Source organism: Solea solea, chromosome 16 (genome assembly GCF_958295425.1).
Source record: "Solea solea chromosome 16, fSolSol10.1, whole genome shotgun sequence".
Lineage (NCBI taxonomy): Eukaryota > Metazoa > Chordata > Actinopteri > Pleuronectiformes > Soleidae > Solea > Solea solea.
Genome location: NC_081149.1, coordinates 970,633 through 985,424, shown reverse-complemented (window position 1 = coordinate 985,424; position 14,792 = coordinate 970,633).

Genomic DNA, 14,792 nt, shown 5'->3' with positions numbered 1-14,792 from the left:
AGCAAAAGCAGTTATGAGGGGTAGAATAATCTCATACTCCTCATTTAAAAAGAAGAAAGAAAACCTACTGGAATTAGAACTACAACATAAAATAAAAACATTAGAGACTGCCTATGCTGCATCCCAAGATGAGAACCTGCTGAATAATATAAGAAAATTAAAACTTGAATTAAACAAAATAATAGAAAGGAGAACGCAGTTCCAACTGGAGAGATTACGCTTGGAAAACTTTGAACATAACAATAAATCCAGTAAATACCTAGCTAACCAACTTAAATTAAACAAAGAAAAAACAACTATCCACTCTATAAAAGACTCAGACGGTAAACTAACCCATGCACCGGAAGAAATAAACAACATTTTTAGAGATTTCTATAAAAACTTATACTCATCAAACAATAACTCATCAAGTACAGACATAAACACATTTTTAAACTCCATAGATCTACCAAAACTTAATAATGAACAGGTTAAGTCTATGGAGTCCCATATCACAATAGCTGAACTAAATGAGGCCCTACACCATATGCCAAACAGGAAAGCCCCAGGACCAGACGGATTCCCAGTGGAATTCTACAAAACATTCTGGTCCATATTAGCACCAACATTCTATAAAATGATAATAAAAATCAAGGAAAGTAACACTCTCCCCACACACATAAATACAGCACATATCTGTCTCCACCTCAAACCTGAGAAAGACCCTTACTCCCATCCAGCTATTGCCCCATCTCACTCATAAACGCAGATCTTAAAATCATCTGCAAAGCCTTAGCAAGGAGACTGGAAAAAATCACCCCCTTCATAATTCACCCAGATCAGACAGGATTCATTAAGGATAGACATTCAACTAATAATACACGCAGATTAGTAAATATAATAGACTACTGCACAATCAATAAATTTAGAGCAGCAGTGGTTTCACTAGATGCAGAAAAGGCATTTGATAGAGTAAACTGGAAATTCCTAATTGCCACAATGGAAAAATTTGGATTCGGAGAAGAACTCATCTCCTGGATCAAAATTTTATACAGTTCTCCCATTGCCTCTGTCAGAACAAATGATCAAACTTCTCCAAGCTTCACTCTCCAGAGAGGCACCAGACAAGGCTGTCCACTCTCCCCATCGCTTTTTGCCATCTTTATTGAACCACTCGCAGCGGCTATTCGCACAAACAAAAATATCAAAGGTATTCAAACAACAAAACTACATCACAAAATACGCCTCTATGCTGATGATGTATTACTTTTCCTCCAAAACTCACAAAGCTCTCTTTCCGAGACTATTGCACTTCTTAATAAATTCTCAGCCATATCAGATTACTCGATAAACTGGGCAAAATCGATCATCCTACCAACCATGACTTCAAATCATCACCATCTTGTCCTCTGAAATCTGGAAACATTAGATATTTGGGTGTAAATTTTTCCTCCAGGCTGTCAGATCTAGCACAATTAAACTATACTCCACTACTTAAATCAATAGAGGATGACCTCCTACGATGGAATTCCTTACCTATATCACTTATGGGAAGAGTTAACACCATGAAATGATGTTCTTACCAAAAATCAGTTACCTCTTCTCAATGATTCCAACTAAACCCTCACCAATCTGGTTTAAATCCTTAGACTCTGCCACCACAAAATTCCTCTGGAAAACCAAACCAGCACGCATCAGTTTAAAAACACTCCAAAAAGCAAAAGCCTATGGTGGTCTGGAACTTCCAAACTTCCACAACTACTTTCTTGCAAATAGGCTTCACTATGTCCAAAAATGGTTTCAACCCAAACCACTGGACAGTCTGTGGCTACACATCGAACAAACACTCTGTAATGAAATTAAAATCTCCGATCTACCATTTATAAGCAAAACCATCAAACGGCATCAGTGCTTTAAAAGCATAAATATAAATACCTCCTTGTCTGCCTGGTGGGAATTTATCAAACTCACTGGGTCCTCGCATATCCCATGTAAATATACCCCAATCTGGAATAATCCAGACATACTACGGAATAAAACAACACTAAAACTCAAATCATGGCAAGAAAAAGGTATAAGGCACCTGGAACAAATTATTCAAGATAACAAATTCATTCCATTTCATAACTTAGTGGAACAATATGGCATTAACAGCAACACGTCCTTTGATTATCTACAAATAAAATCTGTAATCCAGACGAGGTTTAAAACCAGTAAATTGGATCTAGAACTACCTCCAATGATCAAACAATTTCTAAACCTTATGTCTCCCAAAATGGTGTCTAAAACACATGCACTATTGACTAAAAACGATTGTATAATCTCTTTACCAACCACAAAATGGGAGGCGGACCTATCCATCAGCCTAGATGAAAATTTCTGGTTACAGATATCATCTAACACATTCAAATTGATAAAAAATCCAGACCTACAACTAATACAATACAAAATCTTACACAGAACACACTACACAGGACAAAGGATGTTCAGAATGGGGCTCTCACAATCAAATATCTGCAGAAACTGCAACGAAAACACAGCAGATAGCTACATGCATGCTATATGGCTATGCACACCGGTGTATAACTTCTGGTGTAGGATATGCGAGGACCTCTCAGCATGTCTCGAATACACCATACCACCTTCCCCCATGCTATGCATACTGGATGATTTAAACGGAATACATATAAACATGGAAAAATCACACATATTAATCAGTTGCCTAAGCATCGCCAAGAAAACTATCCTCCTGAATTGGATAAACAAGAAAAACTTAAGTTTAAACCAATACAGCAATTTAATTTTAGATCACATCTCTATGGAGAGAATGTCTGCTTCCATAAAGAAACAATTACCTATATTTGATTTGACCTGGACACCTCTAATTGATTATATTTCCTAGGGCGGGTTGGTGACTGTGTCTTCCCTGGTCGGTCTGTGGTGCTGCGGGCCGTGCATCTGGGGTGCTGGGGATGTCTGGTGGTCTGTGTGGGTTGGTGGCCCTGGGTCTACCGTCCCTCGGTGGCTGTGGGTCTGCCCTACAGGGGTCGGGGTGGATTTGTGGGGGGGCTGCCACCTTGGCCTGGGGGGCCCGTGGAGGTTGGGGGGGTGGACCGTGGGCTCGGGCTGGCGCCGCGCTGCGGGTGGGGGTAGGGGCTCTGGGTCTCTGTGCGCTGGGGCCTGCGGGGCGCTGGGGCGGACTTGTGCGTCCTCCATCCCTTGGGGAGGGCATGGTGGGAGGCACACGGGGGGCCGCCTTGCTTTGGGGACCCTTGGGCTGGGAGATGGGGTGGGGCGTGGGCCTGGTCTGGACTGTTCCTGGGCTGTGGGCGGGGCCGGGGTCTGGGGATTAATGCCGTAGTGGCCTGGGTGTGGGCCCGGCCTCGTCGGGGATGGTGTGCTCACCGGGGGCCTACCTTCTGGTCGGGTGTGGGGTATCTGGTCCTCCGCCCCGGCGGCGCTCATGGGGTGCCATGGCGTGTCCCTGGCCTGGACGGGTTGCTCCCTTCTTGGCCGGGGGTGGGTGGGATTGGGGCATATGGCCCTGCCAGTCAGGAAACTGGCAGGCTACTTGGGGGGGGCACTCTTGCCCCCCCCCCCCCACCGCAGATGATACATCTAAACACACACATCTAGGGCACCGGGGGGGGTTGTGGCTGAGCTGATGGGGGGTCGGGGGGTGGGACCATCACATGGTCAAGGTGGTTGCCAGCTTTGTGAGTTGGTGGAGAAGGAGCAAGTGAGAGAGAAATAGAGGAAAATAGAAGAAGTAGATCGGATGACTTCTCTGACTGGATGTTGAAGTCACCAAGAAGAACAAGTGGTGGGCCATTTTCTGGGATGTTTGAAAGGAGGACATCTAGTTCCTCCAAGAAGTGTCCCAATGGGCCTGGTGGACGGTAGATGACAACAATGATTAGTTTGACTGGGTGAGTTACAGTTACAGCATGAAATTCAAACGACTGTGAAGAGAAGTGTGGCAGTGGGTAAAGAGTGAAAGTCCAGTTGGGGTTGATGAGCAGACCTGTCCCGCCACCCAGTGGATCTGGGTGTGTAGGAGAAGGAGTGGGCGGAGGAGAGAGCCGCAGGAGTGGATGTGTTGGAGGGTGTTATCCAAGTCTCAGTGAGAGCAAGGAAGTCCAGGCATTGCTCTGTAGCAAAGCCAGAGATGAACTCAGTCTTGCGGGTAGCTGACTGGCAGTTCCACAGGCCCCCTGCAACAAGGTGTTGGATGTGTGTGGGTTGGATAGAGTGAGGACAGATTATGGTGATGCTGTGAGTGAATGTGAGGTTTGTAATATCTACGAGAAGAAACATGAACAGGAATGGAAAAAGTGCACATATGTGAAAGGGAGAAAAACAATTACAGGCAGGTACTTAGCCTCATTAGCCTCCTTGTTAGACTCATTAGCCTCCTTGTTGTGACTCCAGTGTTTGGTTTACTCTGTCTTTAAGAACAGTGAGCAGGCAGTCTGGGTGTTTCTGATCAGCCAAATGTTGATTGAGGCTGAGAAACTTCTATCTGTCTCGCCATCTTTGAAACTATAAATAACCCTACTGGTTCCCTTTCCCCCTTACAATGCAATTTTTTTTTAAACTTGAGAAAAAAACCCAATAATATTCCAAAAAATATAAAAGATAGGAAAGCTTCAAAATACATTGAAAATGCAACAGCTCCACAGAAATCAATTTCCCAAACCATTTCCCCATGAGAGCTGTCAGATCAAAGCAGAGGACAAGGATATCAAGTTCAGTGATCTGACGTTTTTTTCAGTTAGTTTCATAAAGACTGAAGAATAGAGACTAAAATGATTCATGTGAGCTATTGTATTGACCACTATGTATAACAATTTGTATTCGCATGGAGTTAATTGTACCTACAGATCATAGAGGATGAAATACCTGCCCAGTAAATTATAAGGGAAACTACATCATCTAGAAAGTATCTCAGCAAACTTATACTTGTGCCCACAGTTTATCATCTGACATTTGAAGGAGGAGCAGGATTCATGACGGCATGAATCATGTCACCACATGTTTCATGACGGCATAAATCCTGCTTGTGTAGGTGAACATGTGCTTTGGGAGAATCAGAAAAACTCAGCTTTCTCACACTTGTCAAAGGAAACAGGAAATTCCTTTAAATCCCTGCGAGCCCCACAACATAAGGACCCTTAAGTGCCACAATTGATGTCAGTGATCCGTATTGCATGCTGTTTTACAACAACATTAGGTGAAGTGGATTCCACATGGGAGAAGAACACAGGAACTGCTCACAGCTGCACACACACAGCATGACAAATACTAGGAAGCAGTTTGGAAGCACAACTGCTCTCCTCATGTTAGTCCCTGGCCAGCAGAAAGGGAGAGGTTTGTGTTAAATCAATGATGCACATCAGAAAAGACACAGAATGGGATGAGAGAGGGCATGGCATTCCATGCCCTCTCTCATCACATTCTGTGTGGGTAAAGGAAAAAGATATGTAGGATAGGAAGGAATGGAGGTGAAGAACCTTGGAGCAGCGAAAAGACACAAGAGAAAGCTCATGACAGAAACAAGGAGGTAGACATCTGCCATTATTTTTGTGGCATTTCCTGTCAGTAGCTAGTAAGCTTTACACAGCAGGCTTCAAAAGAGAACATGACTTCTAGAAAAATGGGAAAGTTTTGACCAAAAACAAGCAACACATGAACTTTTTCCTTCTGCGAGGAAACACTTCACTTGTGGCTGAAAACCTTACATTTGAAGAAACCGTCCCTATGTGTGTATATTATTTATATAATTTCTACCTCCACCTCTCCTATAATTAAAACAAATATCCACATACATAATATAAGACTTCTTGCTCATGGAAGTGACCTGCGATTTCCATATAAAATGTCCTTGTTTAGTGTGTTCCAACAACATTGATAAGAGAGGAAACAAACATAACTCAAATGATATTCTGGTCCAAGTCAACTTCTGTAACTTGGCATCAAACCCCTTTGGTCGTACCTGCAACCCTGTGGTTATCGCTACACTTAAGATATGGTTTCAATTTAGGAAACAGTTTAAATTTACTGCTCCCACAGTTTTAACTATGTTTTTAACACTGTTAAAAAATCCAGCGTTTAAGCCCGATTCCACTTTTTCCTTATGGCAGGATAAGTGACTGAAATGTGAGGATTTCTATAGACGAATCTGGCAAAGTACCGGAAGTTAACAAGCTGCCATTGCTGCGGTGGTGTCTCCCTGCAGTATACTGGGACCTGTCATAAGAAGTGTACATTTCTACTTTTACCTGTACTTTTTATGCAGCATTCATTTTGACAACAAAGTCCGGTAGAACATGTGCAATTCCCCGCTGCTTCGACAGCAGTGGGAAACTTCAAATTACACAAACTACACGTACCTTTACCTCATGAAGAGTGACCCTGTCGATTCCCTGGGTGTGCAGAGGACCACGATGTTCGCCAGAAGTGGATCAAAATATTAACAGCACAATAACTTTTGGTTAACACTCGTCAATCTCACCATGAACAGGAAGTGGCTGCTGAGGTTAACACAGTGGAAAAGTCATGTCAGCTAAGCTAACTTGGCTTAGCTAGCTCACGTTAGACTGCTGGTCTAGAGTGTGGTGTTATTGTGAAAGTTGCTCTAACTCGGGCAAACTAATGACCACAATGTAAACGTCAAGTATCTGAGTTCATCCACAACCACTCACATTACTGTCATTACTGTGGAGTACTCGTACTTTTGGTAGTTTTTCTTAAGTCTGTCATTTTACATGACATTGTCATCTATTAATTACTAAAATCCTAATTTGCTCCTGAGTAGTCGACAGTTTGAATGAATCTCCAGACGCTGAGCTGCAAACGCTGACCGTGACTGTGACCAATGTGCAGAACAGAGCAGGACAGACGATCAGGACGGACGACAAACGTTTTTTGATGAATATTGGTGGGAGTCCGCACTGCAACCTCTATTTGTGCCTGTTTGACCTTGATACAGTTTAAAGTTGTATTTAGATGTCTTTATTCGAAGACAAGGTAGTTGTTGTTGATTTAGAATTCCATAAGTCAATATGACATTTGCTCAATTGACCAAAGCACAGGTTGGATCTAAAAAACATACTGACACACACTCGAGTACAGACTCTTTCCCACAGCGGCACACACACACACAAACACACACACACACACACACACACACACATATACATACATGAGCACACCACTAGAATCACACACACACACACACACACACACGTCTGTTACCACTTATAAATGACTGTTTACATTAATACATTCCAACTCTTCTGGACAGACTCCCAGTCTCAGCTCCAGATGGTCAGCTCATCACTGATCTTTCTCCCACTTTCTCTCTCTATGACCTCGGTGTGTCTTCCTCCTCTCATGCTTTTATTTATACTTAACCCATTACTGTCTGAAAGTATTCTAGCCAAGCTAAATTAGCTAACCTCTGTGGAAGATTCCATCCATCTTCTACTGCTTTATGCACCACATGCTCTGCTGTGAAGGATCCTGTAATTCATGAAACTTCAGAAATGATAACTTTTATATGTATGTATTTAGTTTTTGTTTAAAGCTTTATTGAAGAGAACAACCAAACATATGGAAATTTACCATTAAAATAACAGACAACAGAAGAGATATTAGTGCCTATAATTGTACAGACAAAGGCACACCAACAGAACATATGCAGCTCACCACCGTGACCAACACGAGCTATGTCTACAGCAGAGGTCACCAACGTGGTGCCCGCGAGCACCTGGTAGCCTCCCTTCACTTCACCTCACTTGCATGTAACCATATGATCACTCGGTAAAATATCATTGATATTGTTTATAAAAACTGTGATAATCGTTATGAGTAAGCACAGGAATTAATGTGTATACAATTGAATGCATATTTAAATGGTACATAGCATAAAATGTTAATATAGTAGCCCTCCATGTTATTCTCTACCCTTCAGGTAGCTCTTGGTCTCAAAAATGTTGGTGACCCCTGGTCTACAGTGACCTGCGAGTGGCAGTAATGAGCCCAAGGGTGGGCCTGATATTTTAATTATGTGTGTAATAAAGAATATTTGATTATGCCATGTTTATAAGTGTGTATAGTTTTAAGTTATTCATGTTTACAATTAAATGTTCATGATGATTGATCAGCAATTATTGCATTTTATGAGGGCTAAGGATGTACAGGTGATGAGGGGCCCCAATTACACACACACCAACTGTGGGGCTCCGCAGGGAGTATATGCTTAAAAAGGGTTGGGGCGACAGGTGCTTATGGTATTTATGGCAGAAAGGTTGAAATTGTTCAAACATCTTGTTGAAAAATATCCCAGGATTAAAAGTCAGTTTTAACATTTATTTACATTTGATGTAGTTTTTTGTTCAGATGTTTTACCAAATCTAAAGTTACATTATTGTTTTATAATAATTAGTGCTGTCAAGAGATTAAAAAAATTGAGCGATTAATTATGATCTGTAATTAATAATCTAATCTAATTAATCTCTTAAGAAAAGCCCTTAACTTGAGGTATTTTCATTTTTCATTATTACAGATCAAAGGATATAACAAAAAGTGGTTTTATAAAGTCATTTAATGTTTTAACAAACTTGAACAGATGCATCCATTTACATTCTGCTGTGTCCTTTTGTCAAACTTCAGATAATACAAATATAAAGTAGCCTGTCAGTCACAGACTTGTTCTCCTCCAGTTTAATTTGGTGAAGAGCTTTGCTATGGCTCGCTAAATTGCTAACGTCAGCAGCGAAGACGTTAGCAATTTAGCAGACACACACACACACACACTTGTTTGTACAGTGGAAAGACCTGGCCAAGATTAAGGAGGTGTCACATGTGATGTTATGAAATGAAGTTGAACTCCTGTGTTCAGTCCTTATACAGAGTAAAGTGCAGTGTCTGCTCTTTGTCCACACATCTTTTGTCACTTGAGCCTCACAAACACAATGGAACTATTTACATTTCAGTTCCTTTCCAGCTTCAGATCCTTTTTTGGGAAAATCCTGGAAGGAGCCACACTATATGCCGCAAGACTTTGTTAGAAACACATTTACTGTAGGTTCACTTTTGTTTGCCCGTACACTGGCACACATAGTGACAGGTGATCTCATGCTTACATAGATAGATAGATTTATTGATTGAATGAAGAGGAAGATTATAAGAATATCACTGACATCGGTACCATTTAAGTTTTGGACTATTCCTCGTGTTGCTAATGAATGACTACCAATGTTAATGGCGTGTGTTTTTACAGTTAAGGAGAAGCAGGCTTGTTGGTGTTGTTGTCGTTCTGGGGCACGAAATGTGCTCAGAAAAGGTTAAAGGTGACATCGAATGCTTGTATCACACATATATGTTAGTTATGGAGGTCTACTTACATATATTAACATGTTTTCATGATTAAAATCCTCCTAATCGCTGCAAACGAGCCGATCAAAATATCTCCTCACTGACACTCTCGTCAGCCGCGCTGTTTCAGACCAAACAGTTGCTGTGATTGGCCAGCCAACGAGAGCTTTACAACTGTCTTGTGATTGGCCAGGTACCTGGAAGTGACGTAATAGATAGGCCAGCTCTCAGATACACAGCTCCCCCTCTGGCACGGTGGATGCTCTGCATCTCAGCAGCTACAACGAGAGTAGTTCTTCTTCTTCTTCTGCGGTTGAATGTACGCAACCGGATGTGCCCGGACTAGTGCCCGCACCAGGAGGCGCTACGGTGGTGAGAGGAGTGGTGAGGATTTCTGATGACGACATCAAATTAAGGAAGTGTCGATCCGCTTCGCAGAGCCCAGGAAAACAATACAACACTATTTTCTCAGCAGTGGCTGAACTGTTTGTTCTGAAACTTTAGGGTTTCATAAACGAGGTAATGACGCAGATACACACACAAACGCAGCGTTAATTGGAGCTTCCGGTCTATGTCACCTTTAATGAGACTTTCACGCAGTGTGGTTAAAGTTATTTTTTAATAAACGCACAATTGCAAGCACAAACTGTCCCAGGCACGATGTTACAATACCACTGAATATTCGAAAAAACATTTTTGCTAGAAATGCTTCTATGAGACTGCCTTTGGAACGACTGACACTATTACACAAGCCTACTTTGAAATGTGAACGATAGTTAGTCTGTACTGAAGAAGCCTCTTGGATGAGTGGTGAAATGTCTTCAGTCTACAGCTAACCACAGAAGGCAGCTGATGCCAGATTATGTTCTGTGACTGGATCTGAGGAGGATATCAGAATGGCTTACTGGGATTCAGAAAGTACTGTCCACATATGATTGGATCCATTAGGGTGTATGTAAATGATCAGGTCTGAATACAGGGAAACTACACCATGATGTAGCAAGGTGCTACAGAGCTAATCCCAATCACAGAGCGCAATAGTGAAGTAAATATCCCACCACCAACACCATAGCTGCATTTACTGAGCTGAAAATAAAGATTGTGCACATACCTGGCACAGAGACCCTCTGAATGTAAAACACATTGTTGAGAATGAAGAAAGCCCACATGGCAAATGTGCAACACCATGAAACCACTAACCATGAGCAAATATCCAAATGGAACTGCAAACAACACCAGAGGTGATTCCTGAAGGGAGAATCCGAAAGAAGGAGAATTATTATTATTGTTATTATCATCATTATTTTTTTTATTTTAATTTTTTTAACACTTTATTTATTGATTTTTGTTACATATACGACAGTAAAAACAAACAATCAACAACCCCCCCCCCCCCCCTCCCCCCACAACAATCTCAGCAAAGGTTCAACTCAACATAAAGCATACATAAAAAATATACACCAGTATATACCATATACATACATACACTGACCCACACATATAGCTCAGGAGGTGCCACACACGCGAGCAGACATATCATATCCACTCACATACACGGCCCACACATACTCAGAGTATATACATATCCATTAGGGTTTATCAAATCAGTAAATAAGAATTCTACAATATATAAAAATAAATAAATAAAAAGTAATAATAATAATAATCATAATAATAGTAATAAGGAAAAAAAAGAAGAAAAAATCCTCTTTTTTTTTTTTTTGCCCTTTAAGCCCTTTCAAAATCTCTATGCTCCAGCTTCAACACAAGTTACCTCGAGGTGGATGTAGTAGTAACACTTATTGTTGGATTACTGGTGATTACTTTTCCTCTTACTGTTAATTTTTCCAACGCCAGAGAGCTGGACATTTCCTCAATCCATTGACTAGAATGAGGTCTCTGAATGTCCTTCCATTTTAAAGCTATTACACGTTTAGCTTGTAACAGACGAAAGTTAATAAGTCTATGTTTTCTTGCATTTATGAGGACATCTTTGGGATAAATATGCAATAAACACAATTTTGCATCAACTGGGATAACAGATTCTGCCAGTTTAGAAATCAACACAACAATTTCCCTCCAGAATATCCAGAGCTCGCTACACTCCCACATACAATGGAACAAAGTACCAACCTTTTCATTGCATTCGATGCAAATATCTGGTATACTGGGATTGAAATGATGCAATTTAACAGGAGTAATGTAAGTCTAAGCCTAAATAGCCATTTATACTGTAACAGTTTGCATCTGGTATTTATGGTTTGGGTTTGAGCCTCAAGACACGACCTTGTCCCATTCCTCTAGAGCACATACTGTATGTCAGAGTCAAGGCCCGCAGGCCGGATCCGTTGTCTCTGGCCCGCGGGATGATATTTAATTACTATTAAAACTGGCCCGCAGTATTATGTGCCCGCAGCACCATAATACTACAAATCCCAAGATGCACTGCGAGTGCATTGGCGCGTACCGAGTGCCCGCAAGCGAGCGCGATCCCGCGTCTTCTCTTCATGAGCAGCAGCACAGTCACAGTGGAGGACTAAAGATCGCCGTCAATTTTCATCTCCCTCTCCCCCAAAATGGCAAGGTAGAAGGTAGACGCTGAAAACAGGGGGTTTCAAGACAGGTGGGAGACAGAATACATGTTCCCCGAAGTAAAAGGAAAGCCTGTGTGTCTTGTGTGTGGAGACAGCGTGTCTGTTATGAAAGAATATAACTTAAGAAGGAAGTATGAAACATCAATGAAACACACAGACGCACAGAAAGACAAATCTTGCCTAAGAAATTAATGCAACTGTTTTGCACTTTTTCAAGTTTGCACTAACTTTTCTAATTTTATTATAAAAGACAGACATTGGTGAGGATCAGAGCAGCACACTGATTTGTTTTTAATGCATGCTGTTTCATTTTTGCATTTATCTTGCCATTGAGCTTTGAAGGAAAATTACATTTTGCTGTTTACCTGTTGAAAAAAAGAAGAAGAAAAAACGTTTTCAATTTGTTACTGAAAGAGCCTTGAGAAAATATTGCAACTGATTTTATTTATGTTTTGCTTAATTTAATTCAATGATTAATGTTAAGTGCAATATAGGCTGTGTTATTGGTAATGGTTCAATATGTGCAATAATTGCGAGTTTTAATAAACATTGAACCAGGCCGGCCCTCCACTTGTACCATTTTTTTTTATTTTGGCCCCCCGTGTATTTGACTTTGACATGACTGCTGATATCAAGCTGAAGATCATTCTTCCATGCAGACAGATAGGAGTGGGAATTCTCTTTTAAACCGACTAAAAGTATATTGTAGAAGTTAGACAGTTGACCCCTGCCATGTAAATGACTTGCTGTATACTGTTCAATTGTTGACAGTAAGGGTTTCATTGTGGTTTTAATTTGAGAATGCACAAAGCTCCTTATTTGTTAGTACTTAAAGAAATGTTTCCTTGGAAGGTTATAAGTGTGTTCCTTTAGCATTTTTATTTGGGATGAATAAACGTACAAGTACAGTGGGAGTTTTATTGTATTACTTTCTATCTCCACCCAAGCTGGAACCTCTTTACTGAAAAAGTAAAACATAGCTGCTCTAAGTTGGGCTGCCCAGTAATAAAGCTTCATGTTGGGTAATTTAAGCCCTCCCCAGTCATATGGTAAATAAAGAAGAGAAAGACGCAGTCTAGGACGTTTGTTATTCCATATAAAACAAGTAAAGCGTTTTTTTAACGTAGAGAAAAAGGAAGTTGGCAGAGGAAGTGGAATTGATTGGAACAAATACAGAAATTTCGGCAAGATCGACATCCTGATAATATTGATGCGCCCTATCATAGAAATTGGCATTGTGCTCCATCGTTCTAGCAGATCCTCTACCTTTTTTACCAAAGGATCATAATTGATTGACATGATGTTTTCAATGTTTAGGGGTAATTCTAATACCCAAATAAGTAAACCCATCTGGGGCAGCAGCCAACTGTGTATGAGTTGTTGGGCATTCTCTTTAGTCCTGATTTAATAGTAATAGAGCACTTTTACTATCGTTAATTTTATAGCCAGAAAACTGTCCGAATGTGTTCAAAAGTTGATGGAGTGCTTCAACTGAGGTATTTAGGTTTGTCAAGAACACAACAATATCATCTGCAAAAAGAGCCAAACGGTGTTCTATCCGTCCTATTGTTATGCCTGAGATTTCAGGAGATTGACGTATTGCTATGGCCAAGGGTTCAATGGCAAACAGGAACAACAAAGGTGACATGGGGCAACCCTGGCGTGTTGATCTACATAACTTAAAGGGTTTTGAGATATGGTTGTTTGTTATCATTTCTGCTTCCGGTTCAGCATACAATAATCTAATCCATTTGAGATATCCTTCCCCAAATCCAAATCTTTTCAGAACTTCGAAAAGGTATCCCCATTCAACCCTGTCAAAAGCCTTTTCGGCGTCTAATGACAGGATCGCATGCCCTTTAGCATTCTCTTTTGCATATATTATATTCAACAGTCTACGTGTGTTGTAAAAGGCTTGTCTGCCCTGTACAAAACCATTTTGGTCATTAGTAATCAGGTGTGGAATAATTGTTTCTAACCGTCTAGCCATGGCTTTACATAAAATTTTAGTGTCACATGACATCAAGGATATAGGACGATACGATGCTTTTTCTGTGGGAGATTCACCGGGTTTTAATAAAAGAGAAATTACTGCAGACCTTAAAGATGGAGGTAATATTCCTTTTTCATAGGATTCATTAAACATTTCAAGAAGGTGTGGCAGCAATTTTCCTTCAAACCTCTTATATAATTCTACAGGCAGGCCATCAGGCCCAGGTGCCTTCCCGCTGTTCATACTTTTTAGCGCTTCTTTTGAATCCTCAATACACAAGTTTTTTTCAAGATTGGTTTTAGCTCCCTCAGTCAAGGTTGGGAATTTAATACTGTCAAGAAAAACATTTTGTCTTTCTGGATTATCAGGGCACTCAGATTCATATAGATTTTCATAATAACTTGCAAAAGCAGTATTTATCTCAACTGGGTCTATTAGATCTTTCCCATCATCTAGTTTAATAGAGTTAACAGCTCTGTCTGTCTGTCTGTGCCTTCTCCATGCCAAAAGTTTGCCAGCCTTCTCCCCCTGGTCATAATAAGACTGTTTCAACCACAACAAATTGGAAGCTATTTTATTTGTGGTGAGTTCATTGTACTGAGATTTCAATCGTACAAGCTCCTGTTGTTTTTCTGGATCGTCACTGTGGTAAAGTTGTTGTTCTAATTCTTTAACTTTTTGTTCAAGGGTGTTCAGTTGTTCATAATACTGTTTGGATTTGTATGAAGTACAACTTAATATCTCACCTCTTATAAAGGCTTTGAATGCCTCCCATTTCACTGAGGCACTAGTTTGATTTGTATTTAAAGAGAAGTAATCATCTATCTTCCCCCCAAGAAACTTGG